This window comes from Bufo bufo, chromosome 4, assembly GCF_905171765.1.
Source record: "Bufo bufo chromosome 4, aBufBuf1.1, whole genome shotgun sequence".
Classification (NCBI taxonomy): Eukaryota; Metazoa; Chordata; class Amphibia; order Anura; family Bufonidae; genus Bufo; species Bufo bufo.
Window position 1 is genome coordinate 493,612,690 of NC_053392.1, and position 6,000 is coordinate 493,618,689.

Genomic DNA, 6,000 nt, shown 5'->3' on the forward strand with positions numbered 1-6,000 from the left:
CTAAGGTGAGGAAAGAGGGGTTTATAAAGGCTCAAGCCCCTCCCACAAATGCAGGCTGAACTTCAGCCTTACCAACTTGTGGTCGTGGCTGAAATACGAACTTGGGCAGCGCGCCTGCCTATAACCTAACCGGCTGGTGTGTGCCTGGAGCCGGGTACTAGAGCAGCCTAAAAGGGGGCAAAAAGGAAATCAACATAGTTAAGGTACAAGACTTTATTACCTTATAATACCAATGACCGAAACGCCTGCGAAATCTCCACCTGTTGGTTAGGTATGTATCTGGTGAAGCAAGACGAACGCCACCTGCCCATCTTTCGGATGACATGGGCGGGGACCCCATGCCGGGAAGCCGCTCCAATGCGGAAGGAATGGCCGGATATAGCGCCGGGGTCAAACCCCAAGCCAGCAGCAACCGTGCGGATGTGGCTGATGAACTGCGCCGTGGTGAGAGCGCCATCGAGATGTGGTAGTAGAGGGCTGTGAGGTGGAGCATCCTGGAGGGCGAGCATGAGTGGCCAAACACCTGTACCGGGCACCATTTATTATCATTCGGGAAAAACTGAACCTCCACCAGGGGGCCTGTTTGACTAGTCTTAGTGGAAATTAACTTCAGCGTGTAACGGTCTAGATTCCGCACCAGCTGTTCTCTGTGCAGACTGCACCGCCCTGCCGTACTGCAAGTGAACTCGCCTGGCCTAAGGAAGCCATAAAAGCCCAAATACATGGCAGCTTTAAAGACCAAGCTGGAGAAGGGCCCAAAAGGAGCCCCATCCAGGGCTGAAGACAATCTCCGGAACATCTCCCCAGTGACGCCCTGTCTGCGGGACAGGGGATTGGGCCTACCCTTCTGGACCCCTCGCAAGGTGGCCTTAATCGCATGCGCAGGAAAAAATGGACCCGCCCCCTGGGTTGCGGAGCATGGTGTGGTGTTGGACGCCCGCCAGGTACAACTTAATGGTATTGTAGGAGAGGTGTAACTGGTGGTGACAATGGTCAATGAAGGCCATGATGAAAGGAATGTCTGCCAGGCCACCCTGCGGGTGCAGACGCGAAAACTCCTGGAAAGTTCTCAGGCCTGAAAGATAGTTCCTGGCCGAACTGGGGGCGAGGGACTGCTGCGCCAGGTCTCTTGCCGAAGAGACGAGCATGCCTAGTCCATTGTCAGGGAACTGAAAGCCAGGGTGGGATATCTGAGCGGCTCGGCCTCTGGCATGACCTGAAAAAAAGAGTGTGAAATTAAACCGGGATAGTGCGTCAGCTGCCACATTTTGCTGACCCGGAATGTGGCTACAATGCACGTGAAAGTTGTGTGACAGGGCCAGCCAAACCAGCTGGCGCAATAGTGCCATGATTTTGGGGGACTTGGCCCTGCCCTTGGCTAAGATGTCGACCAAGGCCTGGTTGTCTGTCACGAACATCACTGGCAAGTTAGCCCAAAGGTGACCCCATGCTTGGGCTGCTGCAATGATGGGGTACAACTCCAACAGGGAGGAGGTGCGGATGGACTCGGCCTCCTCTAGGATAGAAGTGACCCCAAATAGCCGTGTAGCCGCAGGATGCAGCAGCGTCTGAAAAAATAGTCAGGCAGGAGGGAGACCAAGGAGACACAAAAAAGGAGACGCCGTTCCATCGGGACAGGAACAATTCCCACATGGCCAGGTCTGCCATGGCCTGGCCGTCCAACCGGATGATGCTGTCCTGCTCGGGTGCTGAGGGAAGAAGCTGGAGCAGCCTTGACACGAAAGTCCTCCCCTGGGGCATGATCCTAGAGGCAAAATTGAGCCGCCCCAGAAGAGATTGCAACTCGACTCTAGTGAGGCACCCCGTGGAAGCCGCCTGGGAAATGACCTCCCGACACTGAGCAAGTTTCTCTTCCGGGAGGCTGGCCTGCAATAGAACCGAATCCAGGATGATGCGCAGGAACGAGACCCTCGTGGCGGGACCCTCAGTCTTTGACTCCGCGACCGGAACAGCCAGACTGGCGAACATCTCCAGGAGGACGGTGAGAATGCCAGACCCGCCCTGCGGGTCCTCCACGACTAGAAAGTCATCGAGGTAGTGGATGACTGACCGGAGGCCCCCATGATGGACCAAGATCCAATGTAGCGCCTTGGCCAGTTGGTCGAATAACCAGGGGCTACTCTTGGATCCAAAGGTGAGTCTGTTGGCGAAAAAATACCGGCCGGCCCACTCAAAGTCCGACTGGAGCAACTCGCTAGTTGCTGGAGGGTCCAGGGTGGCCGACAGCAGATTCCTGCCTTCCCAGGGAACCTGTGGCAGCGTGATGAGCCCTGTGTGGAACCCCTGGCGGAAGCCCGCCAACAGGAACGCCACAAAGTCCTGATCATGGTGAACCTGAAGGAGCGCCGCCAAGAGGTCCAAGTTAATGTCGGCTAGTCAGGACCCTTTAGCAGACTTTTTGGGGCAGGCGGACCGTGGATGGGCCCTGAAGCACAGGGAGCAGACGTGGAGGGATCTGCAGCTGGCATAAGAGCACCCCCCTGAGTTGAAATTGTTGCAGATCTGGCTTTTTCCCAAGTAGACAATGGGTCTGCCCAGTTTGTCAGTGGAGGGATTAGACGGAAAAGACCCGGAGGTGCCCGGGAGGGCCCTGTCCTGAGACGGGTGGGTGCTATTTGGGCACCATTCAGAAGAGTGGAAGGTTGATTGACACGTCGCACAGTTGGGTGCCCTGAGGCCAGCGAAGTGACGACAGAAGAGCTCCGTGTCAATCAAAGACCAGCTGGTGACATACTGGAACTGCGCCAACGCTGACGCCGCCTTAGCCGAAAAGGAACGATGGTAGTCATAGAAGGCCGACCCACCATACTTGTGCCCCAGGTCAGTGACCAGGTACAAATAGCTGTCCAGCTCTTCTCTCCTCTCCGGCTATGTGGTGCAGATGATGTCTCTGAAGAGGCTGAAAGCCAAGACAAACTCAGGGATTGTCAACTTGCGGTTAAGCCGCGAGTCCTTGGCCCGGAGGACCACCGACACATCGCCACAGTTGATGATCCTGTTTTCGGGTACGTCTTGAGCGGCAATGAGGATTGACGCCAGACATCTTTCCCTGCCAGAATGTCTCTTTTGAGGTTGTCGGGAATCAAGTGAGAGGGGGACACTTGGGGAATGGGCCTTGGCGTACCTGTAGCCAGCCAACCCAATGTAGATGGTGCCATCAGCGGGACGGGTGCCGGGGGTGCCATGGGTGGCCGGGATTCCAGCTCTGAAACCCTTGCCCGAACGTCTGCTACCGAGTCGACCAAGGAGTTTAGGGTCGACTGTAGCTGCACTAGTGACAACTGGATGGATGACGCCTCCTGCTGCACTGCCGAAGTGCTGGGGCTGGTCATGAGCAGCTTGTACAGCTCTGCTATCCTTGCAGCGGCCGGGTGCGGAAAGCCTCTTCGGTTCAGCTCAGCCAATAGCTTTGGTATGGTCCAGCTCCGAAGGGATGATGGACCCGTCTTGCTTGATATGATCGAGCCGGAAACGGACAGGCCGTCCTCCATATCCGAAGCACGAGACATGGCAGTGCTGCTAGAAAACACAAGGCATGACAAATAAAGAGGAAAAAAAACAAAAAAAAACGAGAGGGTAATGACGGAATGGTATTTGAATTGGTGCACGATAGAGAAACACGTACCGGAATAAGAACCCGTAGGATGGCTCAGTAGAACCTGACCTAGCCGGACAGATGAAGGGACAATTAAAAGCGTGAACATGATCTGACCGGGACCCCGGCGGAGTCAGTGCGAACTTACCTGAATAGGACCGATTGGAACGGAAAAAAAAGGAAAAACCCCTGTAAATAAAGTAACAGGCGAAAATTTGAAAGTGCAGAATAAAGGATGACCCCATACCTGTTAGAACCAAGCGAACTGGCCAGGATGGGGCGCACCCCTAGGTCAAGTAAACAATCTGAGCGTATCTGACCGGTTATTTACCAGCAGAAGACCACCTGAGCGTACCAGGTGGGTGAAAGGAGCGATGGCGCGTTGCCATGAAATAAAAGCTGTGCGTAGCAGCGGCCCGCGAAGGGCGGCAGACTGACATGGAGAAACTGTGAGTCAGGGGAAAAGAGTGTAGAACAACTAGGGGAGAAGCCGGAGGATGGCCCTTTAGACAGAACACCAAGACAAGGACAAGCCAGCGGAAATGTGCGCCAAGACCCATGTATCAGAGAAGGAGAAAAGTATGAGGACCTGGGCGTACCAGGGATGTACCGTACCCTGAGCGAACCAGGGGAGACACTGTGACAAGGCAAGACAACCAACTGTGCCCTGGTGACAAAGATCTACTATTAAACGGGAAAATTATAATTTTTTTACTACTGCAGGAGAAAAACATTTTTATTTTATTTTTTACTATTAAACGGGAAAATTATAATTTTTTTTTATTTCTTTTTTTTTTTTACACTACTGCAGGAGTGCTAGTATGTGGAGTCCATGCGCAAGTGAAGGTAAACCTGGTCTTGAACATCACAACAGGATTAATGCTATGGTTTGGATGCAACAATTGTGGTTTTACATTGAAGGGGTTTGCAGGCAGGAGGAGGTGCCGCGTGGACCGATGCCCGTCCAGACAGCCTACTCATGCCGCAAGCGTTCGCCGCATCGGCGCCTGCAGGAGCCGGTCAACCCCCCCCCCCTCGCCAGTCTAGATGAGTGTGCGCGTGCGTTCCACGGAGGAACGCACACCGCCGCCGTAGCAACGGTGGCTGGCAAGGGGGTGAGTCAAACATGCTGCCAGCACCGGGAGGCGCGTGCGTTCCACCCTGGAACGCACGCCGCAGAGTGCCGCATAAGTGCCTATTAGGAACCGGGCTACCGCCTGTCCCAGCCATGAGAGGGCCGCGTGCGCTCCACGGTGGAACGCACGCCGTGGCCGCAGCACGCCAGTTGCCATGGCTGAAGGATGACTTGCGGCGCATAGGAACAGGAAGCGCGTGCGTTCCACGCTGGAACGCACCCGCCGAACGAGGAAGTGTGCGTGTGCCGGCAGGACTGCTGCTGTCCCCTGCTCGGCTTGCACCGACGAGAAACCCAAACTTACCCACTTGATGCGGTGCTGTAGCGTGAGGCGGCTGGCGGAACGAAGCAAACACACGTCACTGTCCAACCCGAAAATCCATGAACCGGAACGCCTACTAAGGTGAGGGAAGAGGGGTTTATAAAGGCTCAAGCCCCTCCCACAAATGCAGGCTGAACTTCAGCCTTACCAACATGACAGCTGTCCCAGCACACTCAGCTCTGCTATATCTCTATATATGAGCATCTGTCATGTGTATAGATGTACACTTAGCCAGCTATAACAGTAGAAGTCTCATATTTTTTCCGTCAGCAGCAATGCATCTCTTATGGTCTTGTAGTTAGATGCTTTGACTCTGATATAGAAGGTCGTGGGTTTGAATCCCAGCAGAAACTTTTCTGAAATACAAGCACTGACTCCATATATGGACATACAGGATGGGACACAGGAAGAGGCTGCATCGCATCGCTGACATATGGAGGTAAGTAGAAGTGTTTATTATTTTTTTTAATACCTGACTGTTACTGCCATGGGGGGAGCGGGGGGCACTTGATACTGGCACATGGGGAGTGGGGTTTGCACCTGATACTGGCACCTGGGGGGGGGGGGTTGGCACCTGATACTGGCACATGGGGGGGGGGAGAGGCACCTGATACTGTGGATGGCACTGTTTAGGGGAGGGGGATCTGTGGATGGCACTGTTTAGGGGAGGGGGATCTGTGGATGGCACTGTTTAGGGGAGGGGGGATCTGTTGATGGCACTGATTAGGGGAGGGGGATCTGTGGATGGCACTGTTTAGGGGAGAGGGATCTGTGGATGGCACTATTTAGGGGAGGGGAATCTGTGGATGGCACTATTTAGGGGAGGGGGATCTGTGGATGGCACTGTTTAGGGGAGAGGGATCTGTGGATGGCACTATTTAGGGGAGGGGAATCTGTGGATGGCACTATTTAGGGGAGGGGGATCTG